At 62.6% G+C, this 22,550-nt stretch overlaps 8 non-coding genes across 8 annotated transcripts; all 8 read right to left on the minus strand.

Annotated features, from left to right (window-relative positions):
- Positions 1-1,576: 1,576 nt before the first annotated feature.
- Positions 1,577-1,695, minus strand: LOC123809810. Its single transcript, XR_006784099.1, has one exon. It is a non-coding gene; the product is annotated as a 5S ribosomal RNA (ribosomal RNA).
- Positions 1,696-5,279: 3,584 nt separating this feature from the next.
- Positions 5,280-5,398, minus strand: LOC123809842. The gene has a single exon (XR_006784131.1). It is a non-coding gene; the product is annotated as a 5S ribosomal RNA (ribosomal RNA).
- Positions 5,399-6,124: 726 nt separating this feature from the next.
- Positions 6,125-6,243, minus strand: LOC123809848. Its single transcript, XR_006784136.1, has one exon. It is a non-coding gene; the product is annotated as a 5S ribosomal RNA (ribosomal RNA).
- Positions 6,244-9,848: 3,605 nt separating this feature from the next.
- On the minus strand, positions 9,849-9,967 carry LOC123809856. The gene has a single exon (XR_006784142.1). It is a non-coding gene; the product is annotated as a 5S ribosomal RNA (ribosomal RNA).
- Positions 9,968-13,589: 3,622 nt separating this feature from the next.
- On the minus strand, positions 13,590-13,708 carry LOC123809867. Its single transcript, XR_006784153.1, has one exon. It is a non-coding gene; the product is annotated as a 5S ribosomal RNA (ribosomal RNA).
- Positions 13,709-14,437: 729 nt separating this feature from the next.
- LOC123809816 lies at positions 14,438-14,556 on the minus strand. Its single transcript, XR_006784105.1, has one exon. It is a non-coding gene; the product is annotated as a 5S ribosomal RNA (ribosomal RNA).
- Positions 14,557-18,142: 3,586 nt separating this feature from the next.
- LOC123809827 lies at positions 18,143-18,261 on the minus strand. The gene has a single exon (XR_006784116.1). It is a non-coding gene; the product is annotated as a 5S ribosomal RNA (ribosomal RNA).
- A 721-nt stretch (positions 18,262-18,982) lies between these two features.
- On the minus strand, positions 18,983-19,101 carry LOC123809834. The gene has a single exon (XR_006784123.1). It is a non-coding gene; the product is annotated as a 5S ribosomal RNA (ribosomal RNA).
- Positions 19,102-22,550: the final 3,449 nt, after the last annotated feature.

Raw genomic sequence — 22,550 nt, forward strand, 5'->3', positions numbered from 1 at the left:
ACCCTGAAGCGCGGGTGTCATCCTAGTTGTGGCTGCAGTGTGCGTTTTCCAGCCTTCCGTTGGTAGGTTTAGGAGTTAGACTCCTAACTCCTAAAGTTTTGTACGTCGGATTAAAACCTCGATGATTTCAACTTCTGATGTTTTTAGAGCAGCCGGTTAGTTGTCATTCAGTGTTCCCATTTGCACCTGCCTTTTCAGGTACCAGAAAATGGCAGTTGTCCGTCCTTTTCCAACCTTGCTTGTCGTTCCGGAGGTGATCTGCGGAGAGATCCGGAGGTGATCTCTCAGTTTTCCCCTCTCTGTCTGCACGGGGCACGCTGCGTGGTCCGCACTGCAGCGGTTGTCAGCAACGCGGGAGGACTGGATAAACCCCCGCAGACAAAGCTGTCGCTTGTGAAATAAAATTCTTCCTCTAACCTGTTTCTTTCAAGGTTTTCAATTTTTAGATTTTATTTATTTTTAGAGAGAGAGGAAGGAAGGGAGAACGAGAGGGAAACTTCAAAGTGTGTTTGCCTCTCCCGCACCCTCTACTGGGGACCTGGCCCGCAAACCAGGCATGTGCCTTGACTGGGAATCCAAACCGGGACCCTTTGGTTTGCAGGCCAGCGCTCAATCCACTGAGCCTGACAAGCCAGGCTCTAACCTGTTTCTGTTAAATATTGCTCATAACCATTTGGAAGCCTATTACATAGATGTCTATAGTTTTTCTTTCAGGGATCGTGTAGGTTTTCCTGTGGTTTATTACATTGCATTCCTGTAGTTATGGAATTTTCTAAATGAAATTACAACATGTGGATAGTGAGACAAGAGATAGAGATACCTGACCAGGAAACAATAAATGTGGGCCCACTGACAAAAGACCGCTCGGGCCACTGGATCAGCCACCGCATCCCACATGTGTGTGAAATTAGTGACTCTGGTCTATAACCCATGAAAAGCAGTGAATATTTCTTCCTCCAGATTTTGCTAGCATAGAGAACCCTGCGTCACCTCTCCGCCTTATCTGCAGCCGATGTACGTTCTTCAAAAACACCTCACAACTTTTTCACCGTAGACCAGAGAGGCCGAGACCAGGAGCATCAAGAGCCGGAGCACCGCCTCCAAGCTGCCGTCCCTCCCAGGATTCGCCCGACTCTCCCTCCAGCTGTCCACCCGACACCCAGCTACTCCACAGGCCACCCACACATAGTTGCAAGCTGCAACTTAATGCACTGTAACTTTTCCGGAAAACATGTGTATCATTTAGATAGCCTGGGAACCCGTCATCAGTTCGTGCTTGCAGAATCTCCCTAAGTTTGCCAAATATCCTTGAGCTCTGTCAACAACAACAACAACAACAAAGTCACTCGGGGAGATATTCGGTGACAAGGAGGATGGAGTACAGGGGTCAGGCCATTTTGTATCCAAAACTGCTGAAGCCTCAGTGTGTTTAACCCTAAGCCTATCCGTAACCCTAACCCCCTCCCCCCCCCCCCGGGGCAGGGAGCCTGCGGAGGGGCCCGGCGCGCAGTCCAGGAGGGCCCGGCCGGCCGCGGTCCCCAGCCGCGGCCGGGGAAGGTGGAAAAAGCAGGACAAAAGCCTACAGCACCCGGTATTCCCAGGCGGTCTCCCATCCAAGTACTAACCAGGCCCGACCCTGCTTAGCTTCCGAGATCAGACGAGATCGGGCGCGTTCAGGGTGGTATGGCCGTAGACGAGGGAGGCCGCCGCCGGGAGCCTCAAGAGCCCGAGCACCGCGTCGGGGCCGCCCGCCTTCCCCGGCCCGCGCGCCGCGCCCTCCGTGGGGGCCGCCCGCCCGCCCGCCCGCCAGCCACCCAGCTGCTCCGAGGGCCACCCATCCATAGTCGCAAGCTGCAACTGGATGCGCTGGAACTTGGGCCCAGAACACACGCAGCAGGCAGGTAGCCTGGGAACCCGTCAGTCCCGTGCCTGCAGCGTCTCCCTGAGTCCGCCAAACTGTCCTCGAGCTCTGTCTAAGCAACCAAGCCCCTAGAAGGTAAAGGCGGAGACCATGTTCCCGGCTCATCGTCTCTCCATCAGAGGACAATGTCCCACCTGGCCCCTGCTTTGCCTCAAAGCGTGTTGTGTCTCTCTTAGCCTCCCGTCGCCCCCACTCAGGAACCCCGACTCCGCGCTGGTCGTGACAGGAGTACATCCCAAGGAACCCGAGACACTCAGCGCCAAAGAATGTATTCACCCGGATGTTCATCGCAGCGTGACTGGCATCGGCGAAAATGTGGGCAGCAGCCCTGGTGCCGTCGGTAGGAAAGGCGATGAAACAGCGGTGGGACATTCACACGACGGAACACGACTCAGCCGTGAGAAAGAAGGAAATCTTACCTTGGGCGACAGCGTGGATGGACATGGACAGCAGTAGTACGCGAAGTCAAAGAAGCCAGTCGGAGCGGGACAAACACAATCGATGTCACTTCCATGAGTGGGGGAACCCCAAACTCCCAGGGTTTATTTAGAAAACAATCGTGCATGTGTTCTTCCACGTTGAAACCTCAGTTGCCTTCCAAAGGCTCTCCATTGGATGCAATACACCTACGGAGGCTTTTGTCCACTGCCCAAAACGGTTTTTGAACTCGTGGACTTGGATGCCATTGAGTGCTCCTGCTGTTTTTCCTTTCACCTCTTCCACCTTGGGAAAACATTTCCCTTTGGGGACTTTTCTCACCTAGGGAAACGACGACGACGACGACAAAGTCACTCGGGGAGAGATTCGGTGATAAGGAGGATGGGGCACAGGGGTCAGGCCATTTTGTATCCAAAACTGCTGAAGCCTCAGTGTGTTCTGGGCAGTTCACTCGTCAATCACCCATCATGAGAGGGGTATGAGCACAGCGCCCCACCCTCCCTTCCAATAGTTTACTGTAGCCGAACGCAGCCTCTCACAACAGCACCAGTGGGCAGGCAGATACAAATGGATTCTTAAAACAGCTGGGGGTGGGGGGGCGGGGGGGTTGGGGGCAAAGGTGTACTACAAGGGGCCTGCCCCGCAGAAGAGAATTCTGAACGTTTGGGATTCCCCCTCCCCCCTTGTATGTGGAATCCATTGAACAAAATAACTAACCAGCAAAATAGAAGCCGACTCCTAGCTGTCAGCGGGGCTGGGGCAGGCGAGCCGGTGGAACATGAGAGGGGATTTAGTGGGGTGGGTGGGGGGGGGCCGGGGGGCACAAAACATCACCGGCAGACGACAGCATGGTCGTCACCAGAGGGAAATCGGGGTGGAGGGAGGCCCCAGCAGGGAAAGCGGGGGGCGCAGATGGTGATGGGAAGAGACGTGACTTGCGGGGGGCGAAAACACAATACAATAGACAGGTGATGTCGGACAGAGTCGGGCACCCGAAACCCATGTGATTTCATGAACTTTGTAACCCCAAACACATTTCATGCTTCAAAGAGAGGAAAAGCCCCTTCACCTCCAGGAAGGCCCACACGCAGCCCCCCCCACCGCCACCCTCCTGCCCACCCCACTTGCTGGCCATTCACAGTTCACACCCCACGACCCCGTCTTTGCTTCTTGCCAGCCCACGGTTCCATAAACTTTCTTGGAAAAAAGACTTCCAAGCGTGCAAGCGAACCCTTTCGTTTCACAGAGGGCCTATCTTTGGATCGGGCGCGAGGATGCTCTCCAGAAACCTGGGCCGGGTCTTTTGGACGTTTCATTTCGCCAGCCTGTTGGCACTGATGGATTGCCGATGCCGAGGCGGGGACCCACGCTGCGCTCCTTTCCCTGTCCGGCGTCCGTGGGCGTAGCGAGAGGCCGAGACGGGAGGCTCGGTCTGCAGGCGGACACCCCTCGAGGATGCGAGTCCCTCACCGCTCCAGAGGCCAGGTTCCTTGAAAGCAGGAACCCCGACTGGGGCTTCGGGTCTTGGGTGCGAGGAAGGGGCCGAGAGAGCCTGGCTCAGGTTTGCCCACCCAGCGTGCTCCTCCTTGTGCAGGCACCCTAGCCGCTGGGGTAGGGTGTCTGCATGGAGCCAGTCTTGCTGGGTTTCCTGAATTCGAAGGGACTTGCCCTCCGACTGCATAGAGGGCTGAGGCTGTGTCACGAGGCCTTGTCTGTCCGCAGGGAAAGGAGGCAGGGATGGGCCCGCTGGCGGGGACGTGCCCTTCCTCTCCCCTGCGGGTTGGAGTCGGGGCCCAGCCCCGGCAGAGCTTCTTGGTTTGGCCAGTGACCTGCACTTTGTTGGGGGACGTGGTCTGGGTGCTGATTCTCTGCCACTGGGGCCCAGGGTGTCGGGGCGAGCAAGAGGCAGTGCCTTGTGGAGAGAGGACGTGAGTGCAAGTGCTGGAGAATAGCGTGCTTTGGGCTCAAGGCGGAACTGGTCGTTGAGAAGCCACACAGTCACGGCCTGTGGGTGGCGACTGTGGCGGGCGACGGCGACGGGAAGCCAGCTCCCTTTGTGTTGGAGCTTGAGCCCGTCCTCAAAGCATGGCAAAGAAGCACTTCAGCACGCATGGTCGACGGGAAGCCTCGAAGGTCAAACAACGTCTGTAGGAAGCCACAGAAGAGCATACCCTCCCAAACTTCGGGGTGGTCCAAAGTTGTATGAGCAGAACGCTGAAGCATTAGCAAGCCACGTCATCATCGGGACGTTCTCCAAGGAAGAATGAATTGCCCGATGAGGACCCCAGCCCGCAGGGACCGGGTGTTGTGGCTGCAGCGAACAAATTGCCAAGGACTACCGAGATCCTGGGGAGAAAAAGGGCCGGCCCGGCGCGGCCACTCTCTCGAGGGGAGAGCGTCCCAGAGTGCCCTGGCTGCTCTTTGCAGAGAAGGGCACCCCGACCCTTGCCGTGACAAGCTTTGATTGCATTTTGGGGACTCATTCCAGGGAGGATGGTCCCTGGACGCGGGCCCAGAGCCTGCACGGGGGACGCCCGGATCCCAGCACCGTGGGCACGGCTTGGGGTGGCCGAGCGGACCTGGGCGAACGCTGGCCAACAGGGCTGGGGGCTGGGGACCGGGGACCTGGGAGAACGGAGGGGATTCGGGGGGCGGTGGAGGGCCCGAGCGGGGGCGGGCGGGCCCGGGGAGCGGGGGTGGGGGGCGGGGGGGGCTTCCACCCGGAGGCCACAGGTCGGGACGCGCCCACGGACGCGTCCCGGGCGTGGCCTCCAGGCAGGCAGCCACACCCAGCAGGTGGGGCCCAAGGGGGGCCCCCCCGGGCCAGGGAGCCTGCTAGGGGCCTCGCGCCCACTCGAGGAGGACCCGGCGGGCCGCGGTCCCCAGCCGCGGCCGGGGAAGATGGAAAAGCAGGACAAAAAGCCTACAGCACCCGGTATTCCCAGGCGGTCTCCCATCCAAGTACTAACCAGGCCCGACCCTGCTTAGCTTCCGAGATCAGACGAGATCGGGCGCGTTCAGGGTGGTATGGCCGTAGACGAGGGAGGCCGCCGCCGGGAGCCTCAAGAGCCCGAGCCCCGCGGCCGGCCGGGCCGCCGGCCCTCCCCGGCCCGCGCGCCGGGCCCTCCGTCGGGCCGTCCACCCGCCACCCAGCTGCTCCGCGGGCCACCCCTTGCACACGCGCACACCGGCCAGGCTCCCCTGTTGCCGGGGCCGGCTCCCGGCCGGAGGAAGCCTCAAGGGTGCGGGGCGGTGCCGGGCGGGCGTCCGCGTCCACCCACCGACCCGGGGACGTGCGCCGCGGGCCCGCACGCGGGAGGCTCCGTCCCTGCGCCCTGCTGGCCACGGCTTCCTGGCGCCCCAGCGCACCTGGGCGAACGCTGGCCACCAGGCCAGGGGGCTGGGGTCGGGGGTCCTGGGCGAACCGAGGGGTACTCTGGGGCTGTGGAGGCCCGGCCGGGGTGGGGGGCGGGTGGGTGGCGGCGGGGTATTGGGGTGTGGGGACGCGGGCGAGGCGGGCGAGGCGGGGGCTTCCAGCCGGAGGCCGCTGGGCGGGACACGCCCACGGACCGGTCCTGGGCCCGGCCTCCGTGCAGGGGGCCCTGCCCAGCAGGTGGCGGCCGGGAGCCTTCGGGCCAGGGAACTGCGGAGAGCAGAGCGCTCGCTGCCAGGGAGCCTGCGGAGGGGCCCGGCGCGCAGTCCAGGAGGGCCCGGCCGGCCGCGGTCCCCAGCCGCGGCCGGGGAAGGTGGAAAAGCAGGACAAAAAGCCTACAGCACCCGGTATTCCCAGGCGGTCTCCCATCCAAGTACTAACCAGGCCCGACCCTGCTTAGCTTCCGAGATCAGACGAGATCGGGCGCGTTCAGGGTGGTATGGCCGTAGACGAGGGAGGCCGCCGCCGGGAGCCTCAAGAGCCCGAGCCCCGCGTCGGGGCCGCCCGCCTTCCCCGGCCCGCGCGCCGCGCCCTCCGTGGGGCCGCCCGCCCGCCCGCCCGCCAGCCACCCAGCTGCTCCGAGGGCCACCCATCCATAGTCGCAAGCTGCAACTGGATGCGCTGGAACTTGGGCCCAGAACACACGCAGCAGGCAGGTAGCCTGGGAACCCGTCAGAACCCGTGCCTGCAGCGTCTCCCTGAGTCCGCCAAATGTCCTCGAGCTCTGTCTAAGCAACCAACCCCTAGAAGGTAAAGGCGGAGACCATGTTCCCGGCTCATCGTCTCTCCATCAGAGGACAATGTCCCACCTGGCCCCTGCTTTGCCTCAAAGCGTGTTGTGTCTCTCTTAGCCTCCCGTCGCCCCCACTCAGGAACCCCGACTCCGCGCTGGTCGTGACAGGAGTACATCCCAAGGAACCCGAGACACTCAGCGCCAAGAATGTATTCACCCGGATGTTCATCGCAGCGTGACTGGCATCGGCGAAAATGTGGGCAGCAGCCCTGGTGCCGTCGGTAGGAAAGGCGATGAAACAGCGGTGGGACATTCACACGACGGAACACGACTCAGCCGTGAGAAAGAAGGAAATCTTACCTTGGGCGACAGCGTGGATGGACATGGACAGCAGTAGTACGCGAAGTCAAAGAAGCCAGTCGGAGCGGGACAAACACAATCGATGTCACTTCCATGAGTGGGGGAACCCCAAACTCCCAGGGTTTATTTAGAAAACAATCGTGCATGTGTTCTTCCACGTTGAAACCTCAGTTGCCTTCCAAAGGCTCTCCATTGGATGCAATACACCTACGGAGGCTTTTGTCCACTGCCCAAAACGGTTTTTGAACTCGTGGACTTGGATGCCATTGAGTGCTCCTGCTGTTTTTCCTTTCACCTCTTCCACATTGGGAAAACATTTCCCTTTGGGGACTTTTCTCACCTAGGGAAACGACGACGACGACGACGACGACGACGACGACGACGAGGACGAGGACAAAGTCACTCGGGGAGAGATTCGGTGATAAGGAGGATGGGGCACAGGGGTCAGGCCATTTTGTATCCAAAACTGCTGAAGCCTCAGTGTGTTCTGGGCAGTTCACTCGTCAATCACCCATCATGAGAGGGGTATGAGCACAGCGCCCCACCCTCCCTTCCAATAGTTTACTGTAGCCGAACGCAGCCTCTCACAACAGCACCAGTGGGTAGGCAGATACAAATGGATTCTTAAAACAGCTGGGGGTGGGGGGGGCGGGTGGGTTGGGGCAAAGGTGTACTACAAGGGGCCTGCCCCGCAGAAGAGAATTCTGAACGTTTGGGATTCCCCCTCCCCCCTTGTATGTGGAATCCATTGAACAAAATAACTAACCAGCAAAATAGAAGCCGACTCCTAGCTGTCAGCGGGGCTGGGGCAGGCGAGCCGGTGGAACATGAGAGGGGATTTAGTGGGGGTGGGTGGGGGGGGCCGGGGGGCACAAAACATCACCGGCAGACGACAGCACGGTCGTCACCAGAGGGAAATCGGGGTGGAGGGAGGCCCCAGCAGGGAACGCGGGGGGCGCAGATGGTGATGGGAAGAGACGTGACTTGCGGGGGGCGAAAACACAATACAATAGACAGGTGATGTCGGACAGAGTCGGGCACCCGAAACCCATGTGATTTCATGAACTTTGTAACCCCAACACATTTCATGCTTTAAAGAGAGGAAGAGCCCCTCACCTCCAGGAAGGCCCACACGCAGCCCCCCACCGCCACCCTCCTGCCCACCCCACTTGCTGGCCATTCACAGTTCACACCCCACGACCCCGTCTTTGCTTCTTGCCAGCCCACGGTTCCATAAACTTTCTTGGAAAAAAGACTTCCAAGCGTGCAAGCGAACCCTTTCGTTTCACAGAGGGCCTATCTTTGGATAGGCGCGAGGGATGCTCTCCAGAAACCTGGGCCGGGTCTTTTGGACGTTTCATTTCGCCAGCCTGTTGGCACTGATGGATTGCCGATGCCGAGGCGGGGACCCACGCTGCGCTCCTTTCCCTGTCCGGCGTCCGTGGGCGTAGCGAGAGGCCGAGACGGGAGGCTCGGGTCTGCAGGCGGACACCCCGTCGAGGATGCGAGTCCCTCACCGCTCCAGAGGCCAGGTTCCTTGAAAGCAGGAACCCCGACTGGGGCTTCGGGTCTTGGAGTGCGAGGAAGGGGCCGAGAGAGCCTGGCTCAGGTTTGCCCACCCAGCGTGCTCCTCCTTGTGCAGGCACCCTAGCCGCTGGGGCGTCTGCATGGAGCCAGTCTTGCTGGGTTTCCTGAATTCGAAGGGACTTGCCCTCCGACTGCATAGAGGGCTGAGGCTGTGTCATGAGGCCTTGTCTGTCCGCAGGGAAAGGAGGCAGGGATGGGCCCGCTGGCGGGGACGTGCCCTTCCTCTCCCCTGCGGGTTGGAGTCGGGGCCCAGCCCCGGCAGAGCTTCTTGGTTTGGCCAGTGACCTGCACTTTGTTGGGGGACGTGGTCTGGGTGCTGATTCTCTGCCACTGGGGCCCAGGGTGTCGGGGCGAGCAAGAGGCAGTGCCTTGTGGAGAGAGGACGTGAGTGCAAGTGCTGGAGAATAACGTGCTCTGGGCTCAAGGCTGAACTCGTCGTTGAAAAGCCACACAGTCACGGCCTGTGGGTGGCGACTGCGGCGGCGACGGCGACGGCGACGGGAAGCCAGCTCCCTTTGTGTTGGAGCTTGAGCCCGTCCTCCAAGCTTGGCAAAGAAGCACTTCAGCACGGATGGTAGACGGTAAGCCTCGAAGGTCAAACAACGTCTGTAGGAAGCCACAGAAGAGCATACCCTCCCAACTTCGGGGTGGTCCAAAGTTGTATGAGCAGAACGCTGAAGCATTAGCAAGCCACGTCATCATCGGGACGTTCTCCAATGAAGAATGAATTGCCCGATGAGGACCCCAGCCCGCAGGGACCGGGTGTTGTGGCTGCAGCGAACAAATTGCCAAGGACTACCGAGATCCTGGGGAGAAAAAGGGCCGGCCCGGCGCGGCCACTCTCTCGAGGGGAGAGCGTCCCAGAGTGCCTCGGCTGCTCTTTCCAGAGAAGGGCACCCCGACCCTTGCCGTGACAAGCTTTGATTGCATTTTGGGGCTCATTCCAGGGAGGATGGTCCCTGGACGCGGGCCCAGAGCCTGCACGGGGGACGCCCGGATCCCAGCACCGTGGGCACGGCTTGGGGTGGCCGAGCGGACCTGGGCGAACGCTGGCCAACAGGGCTGGGGGCTGGGGACCGGGGACCTGGGAGAACGGAGGGGCATTCGGGGGCGGTGGAGGGCCCGAGCGGGGGCGGGCGGGCCCGGGGAGCGGGGTGGGGGCGGGGGGGCTTCCACCCGGAGGCCACAGGTCGGGCCGCGCCCACGGACGCGTCCTGGGCGTGGCCTCCAGGCAGGCAGCCACACCCAGCAGGTGGGGCCCAAGGGGGAGCCCCCCGGGCCAGGGAGCCTGCTAGGGGCCTCGCGCCCACTCGAGGAGGACCCGGCGGGCCGCGGTCCCCAGCCGCGGCCGGGGAAGGTGGAAAAGCAGGACAAAAAGCCTACAGCACCCGGTATTCCCAGGCGGTCTCCCATCCAAGTACTAACCAGGCCCGACCCTGCTTAGCTTCCGAGATCAGACGAGATCGGGCGCGTTCAGGGTGGTATGGCCGTAGACGAGGGAGGCCGCCGCCGGGAGCCTCAAGAGCCCGAGCCCCGCGTCGGGGCCGCCCGCCTTCCCCGGCCCGCGCGCCGCGCCCTCCGTGGGGCCGCCCGCCCGCCCGCCCGCCACCCAGCTGCTCCGCGGGCCACCCATCCATAGTCGCAAGCTGCAACTGGATGCGCTGGAACTTGGGCCCAGAACACACGCAGCAGGCAGGTAGCCTGGGAACCCGTCAGAACCCGTGCCTGCAGCGTCTCCCTGAGTCCGCCAAATGTCCTCGAGCTCTGTCTAAGCAACCAACCCCTAGAAGATAAAGGCGGACACCATGTTCCTGGCTCATCGTCTCTCCATCAGAGGACAATGTCCCACCTGGCCCCTGCTTTGCCTCAAAGCGTGTTGTGTCTCTCTTAGCCTCCCGTCGCCCCCACTCAGGAACCCCGACTCCGCGCTGGTCGTGACAGGAGTACATCCCAAGGAACCCGAGACACTCAGCGCCAAGAATGTATTCACCCGGATGTTCATCGCAGCGTGACTGGCATCGGCGAAAATGTGGGCAGCAGCCCTGGTGCCGTCGGTAGGAAAGGCGATGAAACAGCGGTGGGACATTCACACGACGGAACACGACTCAGCCGTGAGAAAGAAGGAAATCTTACCTTGGGCGACAGCGTGGATGGACATGGACAGCAGTAGTACGCGAAGTCAAAGAAGCCAGTCGGAGCGGGACAAACACAATCGATGTCACTTCCATGAGTGGGGGAACCCCCAAACTCGCAGGGTTTATTTAGAAAACAATCGTGCATGTGTTCTTCCACGTTGAAACCTCAGTTGCCCTTCCAAAGGCTCTCCATTGGATGCAATACACCTACGGAGGCTGTTTTGTCCACTGCCCAAAAGCGGTTTTTGAACTCGTGGACTTGGATGCCATTGAGTGCTCCTGCTGTTTTTCCTTTCACCTCTTCCACATTGGGAAAACATTTCCCTTTGGGGACTTTTTCTCACCTAGAGAAGCGGCGGCGGCGACGGCAGCGGCGAGCGGCAGCGGCGGCGGCAGCGAGGGGCGAGGACAAAGTCACTCGGGGAGAGATTCGGTGATAAGGAGGATGGGGGCACAGGGGTCAGGCCATTTTGTATCCAAAACTGCTGAAGCCTCAGTGTGTTCTGGGCAGTTCACTCGTCAATCACCCATCATGAGAGGGGTATGAGCACAGCGCCCCACCCTCCCTTCCAATAGTTTACTGTAGCCGAACGCAGCCTCTCACAACAGCACCAGTGGGCAGGCAGATACAAATGGATTCTTAAAACAGCTGGGGGTGGGGGGGCGGGCGGGTTGGGGCAAAGGTGCACTACAAGGGGCCTGCCCCGCAGAAGAGAATTCTGAACGTTTGGGATTCCCCCTCCCCCCTTGTATGTGGAATCCATTGAACAAAATAACTAACCAGCAAAATAGAAGCCGACTCCTAGCTGTCAGCGGGGCTGGGGCAGGCGAGCCGGTGGAACATGAGAGGGGGATTTAGTGGGGTGGGTGGGGGGGGCCGGGGGGCACAAAACATCACCGGCAGGCGACAGCATGGTCGTCACCAGAGGGAAATCGGGGTGGAGGGAGGCCCCAGCAGGGAAAGCGGGGCGCAGATGGTGATGGGAAGAGGCGTGACTTGCGGGGGGCGAAAACACAATACAATAGACAGGTGATGTCGGACAGAGTCGGGCACCCGAAACCCATGTGATTTCATGAACTTTGTAACCCCAACACATTTCATGTTTTAAAGAGAGGAAGAGCCCCTCACCTCCAGGAAGGCCCACACGCAGCCCCCCACCGCCACCCTCCTGCCCACCCCACTTGCTGGCCATTCACAGTTCACACCCCACGACCCCGTCTTTGCTTCTTGCCAGCCCACGGTTCCATAAACTTTCTTGGAAAAAGACTTCCAAGCGTGCAAGCGAACCCTTTCGTTTCACAGAGGGCCTATCTTTGGATCGGCGCGAGGATGCTCTCCAGAAACCTGGGCCGGGTCTTTTGGACGTTTCATTTCGCCAGCCTGTTGGCACTGATGGATTGCCGATGCCGAGGCGGGGACCCACGCTGCGCTCCTTTCCCTGTCCGGCGTCCGTGGGCGTAGCGAGAGGCCGAGACGGGAGGCTGGGTCTGCAGGCGGACACCCCTCGAGGATGCGAGTCCCTCACCGCTCCAGAGGCCAGGTTCCTTGAAAGCAGGAACCCCGACTGGGGGCTTCGGGTCTTGGGTGCGAGGAAGGGGCCGAGAGAGCCTGGCTCAGGTTTGCCCACCCAGCGTGCTCCTCCTTGTGCAGGCACCCTAGCCGCTGGGGTAGGGTGTCTGCATGGAGCCAGTCTTGCTGGGTTTCCTGAATTCGAAGGGACTTGCCCTCCGACTGCATAGAGGGCTGAGGCTGTGTCACGAGGCCTTGTCTGTCCGCAGGGAAATGAGGCAGGGATGGGCCCGCTGGCGGGGGACGTGCCCTTCCTCTCCCCCTGCGGGTTGGAGTCGGGGCCCAGCCCCGGCAGAGCTTCTTGGTTTGGCCAGTGACCTGCACTTTGTTGGGGGGGACGTGGTCTGGGTGCTGATTCTCTGCCACTGGGGCCCAGGGTGTCGGGGCGAGCAAGAGGCAGTGCCTTGTGGAGAGAGGACGTGAGTGCAAGTGCTGGAGAATAACGTGCTTTGGGCTCAAGGCGGAACTGGTCGTTGAGAAGCCACACAGTCACGGCCTGTGGGTGGCGACTCGTGGCGGGCGACGGCGACGGGAAGCCAGCTCCCTTTGTGTTGGAGCTTGAGCCCGTCCTCCAAGCTTGGCAAAGAAGCACTTCAGCACGGATGGTAGACGGTAAGCCTCGAAGGTCAAACAACGTCTGTAGGAAGCCACAGAAGAGCATACCCTCCCAACTTCGGGGTGGTCCAAAGTTGTATGAGCAGAACGCTGAAGCATTAGCAAGCCACGTCATCATCGGGACGTTCTCCAATGAAGAATGAATTGCCCGATGAGGAACCCCCAGCCCGCAGGGACCGGGTGTTGTGGCTGCAGCGAACAAATTCCCAAGGACTACCGAGATCCTGGGGAGAAAAAGGGGCGGCCCGGCGCGGCCACTCTCTCGAGGGGAGAGCGTCCCACAGTGCCTTGGCTGCTCTTTGCAGAGAAGGGCACCCCGACCCTTGCCGTGACAAGCTTTGATTGCATTTTGGGACTCATTCCAGGGAGGATGGTCCCTGGACGCGGGCCCAGAGCCTGCACGGGGGACGCCCGGATCCCAGCACCGTGGGCACGGCTTGGGGTGGCCGAGCGGACCTGGGCGAACGCTGGCCAACAGGGCTGGGGGCTGGGGACCGGGGACCTGGGAGAACGGAGGGGGCATTCGGGGGCGGTGGAGGGCCCGAGCGGGGGCGGGCGGGCCCGGGGGGGGGGGGGGGGGGGGGGGGGGGCTTCCACCCGGAGGCCACAGGTCGGGACGCGCCCACGGACGCGTCCTGGGCGTGGCCTCCAGGCAGGCAGCCACACCCAGCAGGTGGGGCCCAAGGGGGGCCCCCCGGGCCAGGGAGCCTGCTAGGGGCCTCGCGCCCACTCGAGGAGGACCCGGCGGGCCGCGGTCCCCAGCCGCGGCCGGGGAAGATGGAAAAGCAGGACAAAAAAGCCTACAGCACCCGGTATTCCCAGGCGGTCTCCCATCCAAGTACTAACCAGGCCCGACCCTGCTTAGCTTCCGAGATCAGACGAGATCGGGCGCGTTCAGGGTGGTATGGCCGTAGACGAGGGAGGCCGCCGCCGGGAGCCTCAAGAGCCCGAGCCCCGCGGCCGGCCGGGCCGCCGGCCCTCCCCCGGCCCGCGCGCCGGGCCCTCCGTCGGGCCGTCCACCCGCCACCCAGCTGCTCCGCGGGCCACCCCTTGCACACGCGCACACCGGCCAGGCTCCCCTGTTGCCGGGGCCGGCTCCCGGCCGGAGGAAGCCTCAAGGGTGCGGGGGCGGTGCCGGGCGGGCGTCCGCGTCCACCCACCGACCCGGGGACGTGCGCCGCGGGCCCGCACGCGGGAGGCTCCGTCCCTGCGCCCTGCTGGCCACGGCTTCCTGGCGCCCCAGCGCACCTGGGCGAACGCTGGCCACCAGGCCAGGGGGCTGGGGGTCGGGGGTCCTGGGCCAACCGAGGGGTACTCTGGGGCTGTGGAGGCCCGGCCGGGGGTGGGGGGGGCGGGTGGGTGGCGGCGGGGTATTGGGGTGTGGGGGAGGCGGGCGAGGCGGGGGAGGGCTTCCAGCCGGAGGCCGCTGGGCGGGACACGCCCACGGACCGGTCCTGGGCCCGGCCTCCGTGCAGGGGGGCCCTGCCCAGCAGGTGGCGGCCGGGAGCCTTCGGGCCAGGGAACTGCGGAGAGCAGAGCGCTCGCTGCCAGGGAGCCTGCGGAGGGGCCCGGCGCGCAGTCCAGGAGGGCCCGGCCGGCCGCGGTCCCCAGCCGCGGCCGGGGAAGGTGGAAAAGCAGGACAAAAAGCCTACAGCACCCGGTATTCCCAGGCGGTCTCCCATCCAAGTACTAACCAGGCCCGACCCTGCTTAGCTTCCGAGATCAGACGAGATCGGGCGCGTTCAGGGTGGTATGGCCGTAGACGAGAGAGGCCGCCGCCGGGAGCCTCAAGAGCCCGAGCACCGCGTCGGGGCCGCCCGCCCTCCCCGGCCCGCGCGCCGCGCCCTCCGTGGGGCCGCCCGCCCGCCCGCCAGCCACCCAGCTGCTCCGAGGGCCACCCATCCATAGTCGCAAGCTGCAACTGGATGCGCTGGAACTTGGGCCCAGAACACACGCAGCAGGCAGGTAGCCTGGGAACCCGTCAGTCCGTGCCTGCAGCGTCTCCCTGAGTCCGCCAACTGTCCTCGAGCTCTGTCTAAGCAACCAAGCCCCTAGAAGGTAAAGGCGGAGACCATGTTCCCGGCTCATCGTCTCTCCATCAGAGGACAATGTCCCACCTGGCCCCTGCTTTGCCTCAAAGCGTGTTGTGTCTCTCTTAGCCTCCCGTCGCCCCCACTCAGGAACCCCGACTCCGCGCTGGTCGTGACAGGAGTACATCCCAAGGAACCCGAGACACTCAGCGCCAAGAATGTATTCACCCGGATGTTCATCGCAGCGTGACTGGCATCGGCGAAAATGTGGGCAGCAGCCCTGGTGCCGTCGGTAGGAAAGGCGATGAAACAGCGGTGGGACATTCACACGACGGAACACGACTCAGCTGTGAGAAAGAAGGAAATCTTACCTTGGGCGACAGCGTGGATGGACATGGACAGCAGTAGTACGCGAAGTCAAAGAAGCCAGTCGGAGCGGGACAAACACAATCGATGTCACTTCCATGAGTGGGGGAACCCCAAACTCGCAGGGTTTATTTAGAAAACAATCGTGCATGTGTTCTTCCACGTTGAAACCTCAGTTGCCCTCCAAAGGCTCTCCATTGGATGCAATACACCTACGGAGGCTGTTTTCCACTGCCCAAAACGGTTTTTGAACTCGTGGACTTGGATGCCATTGAGTGCTCCTGCTGTTTTTCCTTTCACCTCTTCCACCTTGGGAAAACATTTCCCTTTGGGGACTTTTTCTCACCTAGGGAAACGGCGACGACTGCGGCAGCGACGACGACGACAAAGTCACTCGGGGAGAGATTCGGTGATAAGGAGGATGGGGCACAGGGGTCAGGCCATTTTGTATCCAAAACTGCTGAAGGCTCAGTGTGTTCTGGGCAGTTCACTCGTCAATCACCCATCATGAGATGGGTATGAGCACAGCGCCCCACCCTCCCCTTCCAATAGTTTACTGTAGCCGAACGCAGCCTCTCGCAACAGCACCAGTGGGTAGGCAGATACAAATGGATTCTTAAAACAGCTGGGGGTGGGGGGGGCGGGGGGGTTGGGGGCAAAGGTGTACTACAAGGGGCCTGCCCCGCAGAAGAGAATTCTGAACGTTTGGGATTCCCCCTCCCCCCTTGTATGTGGAATCCATTGAACAAAATAACTAACCAGCAAAATAGAAGCCGACTCCTAGCTGTCACCGGGCTGGGGCAGGCGAGCCGGTGGAACATGAGAGGGGGATTTAGTGGGGTGGGTGGGGGGGGCCGGGGGGACAAAACTTCACCGGCAGACGACAGCACGGTCGTCACCAGAGGGAAATCGGGGTGGAGGGAGGCCCCAGCAGGGAACGCGGGGCGCAGATGGTGATGGGAAGAGGCGTGACTTGCGGGTGGCGAAAACACAATACAATAGACAGGTGATGTAGGACAGAGTCGGGCACCCGAAACCCATGTGATTTCATGAACTTTGTAACCCCAACACATTTCATGCTTCAAAGAGAGGAAAAGCCCTTCACCTCCAGGAAGGCCCACACGCAGCCCCCCACCGCCACCCTCCTGCCCACCCCACTTGCTGGCCATTCACAGTTCACACCCCACGACCCCGTCTTTGCTTCTTGCCAGCCCACGGTTCCATAAACTTTCTTGGAAAAAGACTTCCAAGCGTGCAAGCGAACCCTTTCGTTTCGCAGAGAGCCTGTCTTTGGATAGGCGCGGGGATGCTCTCCAGAAACCTGGGCCGGGTCTTTCGGACGTTTCATTTCGCCAGCCTGTTGGCACTGATGGATTGCCGATGCCGAGGCGGGGACCCACCCTGCGCTCCTTTCCCTGTCCGGCGTCCGTGGGCGTAGCGAGAGGCCGAGGCGGGAGGCTCGGTCTGCAGGCGGACACCCGTCGAGGATGCGAGTCCCTCACCGCTCCAGAGGCCAGGTTCCTTGAAAGCAGGAACCCCGACTGGGGGCTTCGGGTCTTGGGTGCGAGGAAGGGGCCGAGAGAGCCTGGCTCAGGTTTGCCCACCCAGCGTGCTCCTCCTTGTGCAGGCACCCTAGCCGCTGGGGTAGGGTGTCTGCATGGAGCCAGTCTTGCTGGGTTTCCTGAATTCGAAGGGACTTGCCCTCCGACTGCATAGAGGGCTGAGGCTGTGTCACGAGGCCTTGTCTGTCCGCAGGGAAATGAGGCAGGGCTGGGCCCGCTGGCGAGGGACGTGCCCTTCCTCTCCCCCTGCGGGTTGGAGTCGGGGCCCAGCCCCGGCAGAGCTTCTTGGTTTGGGCAGTGACCTGGACTTTGTTGGGGGGCGTGGTCTGGGTGCTGATTCTCTGCCACTGGGGGCCCAGGGTGTCGGGGCGAGCAAGAGGCAGTGCCTTGTTGAGAGAGGGACGTGAGTGCAAGTGCTGGAGAATAGCGTGCTTTGGGCTCAAGGCGGAACTGGTCGTTGAGAAGCCACACAGTCACGGCCTGTGGGTGGCGACTGTGGCGGGGGACGGCGACGGGAAGCCAGCTCCCTTTGTGTTGGAGCTTGAGCCCGTCCTCAAAGCATGGCAAAGAAGCACTTCAGCACGCATGGTCGACGGGAAGCCTCGAAGGTCAAACAACGTCTGTAGGAAGCCATAGAAGAGCATACCCTCCAAACTTCGGGGTCGTCCAAAGTTGTATGAGCAGAACGCTGAAGCATTAGCAAGCCACGTCATCATCTGGGACGTTCTCCAAGGAAGAATGAATTGCCCGATGAGGACCCCAGCCCGCAGGGACCGGGTGTTGCGGCTGCAGCGAACAAATTGCCAAGGACTATCGAGATCCTGGGGAGAAAAAGGGCCGGCCCGGCGCGGCCACTCTCTCGAGGGGAGAGCGTCCCACAGTGCCTTGGCTGCTCTTTGCAGAGAAGGGCACCGCGACCCTTGCCGTGACAAGCTTTGATTGCATTTTGGGACTCATTCCAGGGAGGATGGTCCCTGGACGCGGGCCCAGAGCCTGCACGGGGGACGCCCGGATCCCAGCACCGTGGGCACGGCTTGGGGTGGCCGAGCGGACCTGGGCGAGCGCTGGCCAACAGGGCTGGGGGCTGGGGACCGGGGACCTGGGAGAACGGAGGGGCATTCGGGGGCGGTGGAGGGCCCGAGCGGGGGCGGGCGGGCCCGGGGAGCGGGGGTGGGGGGCGGGGGGGCTTCCACCCGGAGGCCACAGGTCGGGAGGCGCCCACGGACGCGTCCTGGGCGTGGCCTCCAGGCAGGCAGCCACACCCAGCAGGTGGGGCCCAAGGGGGGCCCCCCGGGCCAGGGAGCCTGCTAGGGGCCTCGCGCCCACTCGAGGAGGACCCGGCGGGCCGCGGTCCCCAGCCGCGGCCGGGGAAGATGGAAAAGCAGGACAAAAAGCCTACAGCACCCGGTATTCCCAGGCGGTCTCCCATCCAAGTACTAACCAGGCCCGACCCTGCTTAGCTTCCGAGATCAGACGAGATCGGGCGCGTTCAGGGTGGTATGGCCGTAGACGAGGGAGGCCGCCGCCGGGAGCCTCAAGAGCCCGAGCCCCGCGGCCGGCCGGGCCGCCGGCCCTCCCCGGCCCGCGCGCCGGGCCCTCCGTCGGGCCGTCCACCCGCCACCCAGCTGCTCCGCGGGCCACCCCTTGCACACGCGCACACCGGCCAGGCTCCCCTGTTGCCGGGGCCGGCTCCCGGCCGGAGGAAGCCTCAAGGGTGCGGGGCGGTGCCGGGCGGGCGTCCGCGTCCACCCACCGACCCGGGGACGTGCGCCGCGGGCCCGCACGCGGGAGGCTCCGTCCCTGCGCCCTGCTGGCCACGGCTTCCTGGCGCCCCAGCGCACCTGGGCGAACGCTGGCCACCAGGCCAGGGGGCTGGGGTCGGGGGTCCTGGGCCAACCGAGGGGTACTCCGGGGCTGTGGAGGCCCGGCCGGGGTGGGGGGCGGGTGGGTGGCGGCGGGGTATTGGGGTGTGGGGGAGGCGGGCGAGGGGGGGGGCTTCCAGCCGGAGGCCGCTGGGCGGGACACGCCCACGGACCGGTCCTGGGCCCGGCCTCCGTGCAGGGGGCCCTGCCCAGCAGGTGGCGGCCGGGAGCCTTCGGGCCAGGGAACTGCGGAGAGCAGAGCGCTCGCTGCCAGGGGAGCCTGCGGAGGGGCCCGGCGCGCAGTCCAGGAGGGCCCGGCCGGCCGCGGTCCCCCAGCCGCGGCCGGGGAAGGTGGAAAAGCAGGACAAAAAGCCTACAGCACCCGGTATTCCCAGGCGGTCTCCCATCCAAGTACTAACCAGGCCCGACCCTGCTTAGCTTCCGAGATCAGACGAGATCGGGCGCGTTCAGGGTGGTATGGCCGTAGACGAGGGAGGCCGCCGCCGGGAGCCTCAAGAGCCCGAGCACCGCGTCGGGGCCGCCCGCCCTCCCCGGCCCTCGCGCCGCGCCCTCCGTGGGGCCCGCCCGCCCGCCCGCCCGCCCGCCAGCCACCCAGCTGCTCCGAGGGCCACCCATCCATAGTCGCAAGCTGCAACTGGATGCGCTGGAACTTGGGCCCAGAACACACGCAGCAGGCAGGTAGCCTGGGAACCCGTCAGTCCGTGCCTGCAGCGTCTCCCTGAGTCCGCCAACTGTCCTCGAGCTCTGTCTAAGCAACCAAGCCCCTAGAAGGTAAAGGCGGAGACCATGTTCCCGGCTCATCGTCTCTCCATCAGAGGACAATGTCCCACCTGGCCCCTGCTTTGCCTCAAAGCGTGTTGTGTCTCTCTTAGCCTCCCGTCGTCCCCCACTCAGGAACCCCGACTCCGCGCTGGTCGTGACAGGAGTACATCCCAAGGAACCCGAGACACTCAGCGCCAAGAATGTATTCACCCGGATGTTCATCGCAGCGTGACTGGCATCGGCGAAAATGTGGGCAGCAGCCCTGGTGCCGTCGGTAGGAAAGGCGATGAAACAGCGGTGGGACATTCACACGACGGAACACGACTCAGCTGTGAGAAAGAAGGAAATCTTACCTTGGGCGACAGCGTGGATGGACATGGACAGCAGTAGTACGCGAAGTCAAAGAAGCCAGTCGGAGCGGGACAAACACAATCGATGTCACTTCCATGAGTGGGGGAACCCCAAACTCGCAGGGTTTATTTAGAAAACAATCGTGCATGTGTTCTTCCACGTTGAAACCTCAGTTGCCCTCCAAAGGCTCTCCATTGGATGCAATACACCTACGGAGGCTGTTTTCCACTGCCCAAAACGGTTTTTGAACTCGTGGACTTGGATGCCATTGAGTGCTCCTGCTGTTTTTCCTTTCACCTCTTCCACATTGGGAAAACATTTCCCTCTGGGGACTTTTCTCACCTAGGGAAACGACGACGACGACGACGACGACGACGACAAAGTCACTCGGGGAGAGATTCGGTGATAAGGAGGATGGGGCACAGGGGTCAGGCCATTTTGTATCCAAAACTGCTGAAGGCTCAGTGTGTTCTGGGCAGTTCACTCGTCAATCACCCATCATGAGATGGGTATGAGCACAGCGCCCCACCCTCCCTTCCAATAGTTTACTGTAGCCGAACGCAGCCTCTCGCAACAGCACCAGTGGGTAGGCAGATACAAATGGATTCTTAAAACAGCTGGGGGTGGGGGGGGCGGGTGGGTTGGGGCAAAGGTGTACTACAAGGGGCCTGCCCCGCAGAAGAGAATTCTGAACGTTTGGGATTCCCCCCTCCCCCCCTTGTATGTGGAATCCATTGAACAAAATAACTAACCAGCAAAATAGAAGCCGACTCCTAGCTGTCACCGGGGCTGGGGCAGGCGAGCCGGTGGAACATGAGAGGGGATTTGAGTGGGGGTGGGTGGGGGGGGCCGGGGGGGGACAAAACTTCACCGGCAGACGACAGCACGGTCGTCACCAGAGGGAAATCGGGGTGGAGGGAGGCCCCAGCAGGGGACGCGGGGCGCAGATGGTGATGGGAAGAGACGTGACTTGCGGGTGGCGAAAACACAATACAATAGACAGGTGATGTAGGACAGAGTCGGGCACCCGAAACCCATGTGATTTCATGAACTTTGTAACCCCAACACATTTCATGCTTCAAAGAGAGGAAAAGCCCTTCACCTCCAGGAAGGCCCACACGCAGCCCCCCACCGCCACCCTCCTGCCCACCCCACTTGCTGGCCATTCACAGTTCACACCCCACGACCCCGTCTTTGCTTCTTGCCAGCCCACGGTTCCATAAACTTTCTTGGAAAAAGACTTCCAAGCGTGCAAGCGAACCCTTTCGTTTCGCAGAGAGCCTGTCTTTGGATAGGCGCGGGGATGCTCTCCAGAAACCTGGGCCGGGTCTTTCGGACGTTTCATTTCGCCAGCCTGTTGGCACTGATGGATTGCCGATGCCGAGGCGGGGACCCACCCTGCGCTCCTTTCCCTGTCCGGCGTCCGTGGGCGTAGCGAGAGGCCGAGACGGGAGGCTCGGTCTGCAGGCGGACACCCGTCGAGGATGCGAGTCCCTCACCGCTCCAGAGGCCAGGTTCCTTGAAAGCAGGAACCCCGACTGGGGGCTTCGGGTCTTGGAGTGCGAGGAAGGGGCCGAGAGAGCCTGGCTCAGGTTTGCCCACCCAGCGTGCTCCTCCTTGTGCAGGCACCCTAGCCGCTGGGGTAGGGTGTCTGCATGGAGCCAGTCTTGCTGGGTTTCCTGAATTCGAAGGGACTTGCCCTCCGACTGCATAGAGGGCTGAGGCTGTGTCACGAGGCCTTGTCTGTCCGCAGGGAAATGAGGCAGGGCTGGGCCCGCTGGCGAGGGACGTGCCCTTCCTCTCCCCCTGCGGGTTGGAGTCGGGGCCCAGCCCCGGCAGAGCTTCTTGGTTTGGGCAGTGACCTGGACTTTGTTGGGGGGACGTGGTCTGGGTGCTGATTCTCTGCCACTGGGGGCCCAGGGTGTCGGGGCGAGCAAGAGGCAGTGCCTTGTTGAGAGAGGGACGTGAGTGCAAGTGCTGGAGAATAGCGTGCTTTGGGCTCAAGGCGGAACTGGTCGTTGAGAAGCCACACAGTCACGGCCTGTGGGTGGCGACTGTGGCGGGGGACGGCGACGGGAAGCCAGCTCCCTTTGTGTTGGAGCTTGAGCCCGTCCTCAAAGCATGGCAAAGAAGCACTTCAGCACGCATGGTCGACGGGAAGCCTCGAAGGTCAAACAACGTCTGTAGGAAGCCATAGAAGAGCATACCCTCCAAACTTCGGGGTCGTCCAAAGTTGTATGAGCAGAACGCTGAAGCATTAGCAAGCCACGTCATCATCTGGACGTTCTCCAAGGAAGAATGAATTGCCCGATGAGGACCCCAGCCCGCAGGGACCGGGTGTTGCGGCTGCAGCGAACAAATTGCCAAGGACTATCGAGATCCTGGGGAGAAAAAGGGCCGGCCCGGCGCGGCCACTCTCTCGAGGGGAGAGCGTCCCACAGTGCCTTGGCTGCTCTTTGCAGAGAAGGGCACCGCGACCCTTGCCGTGACAAGCTTTGATTGCATTTTGGGACTCATTCCAGGGAGGATGGTCCCTGGACGCGGGCCCAGAGCCTGCACGGGGGACGCCCGGATCCCAGCACCGTGGGCACGGCTTGGGGTGGCCGAGCGGACCTGGGCGAACGCTGGCCAACAGGGCTGGGGGCTGGGGACCGGGGACCTGGGAGAACGGAGGGGGCATTCGGGGGCGGTGGAGGGCCCGAGCGGGGGCGGGCGGGCCCGGGGAGCGGGGGTGGGGGGCAGGGGGGGGCTTCCACCCGGAGGCCACAGGTCGGGAGGCGCCCACGGACGCGTCCTGGGCGTGG

The sequence above is a fragment of the Phyllostomus hastatus genome, unplaced genomic scaffold (genome assembly GCF_019186645.2).
Source record: "Phyllostomus hastatus isolate PE091 unplaced genomic scaffold, TTU_PhHast_1.1 phas_scaffold_555, whole genome shotgun sequence".
In the NCBI taxonomy this organism is placed as follows: domain Eukaryota; kingdom Metazoa; phylum Chordata; class Mammalia; order Chiroptera; family Phyllostomidae; genus Phyllostomus; species Phyllostomus hastatus.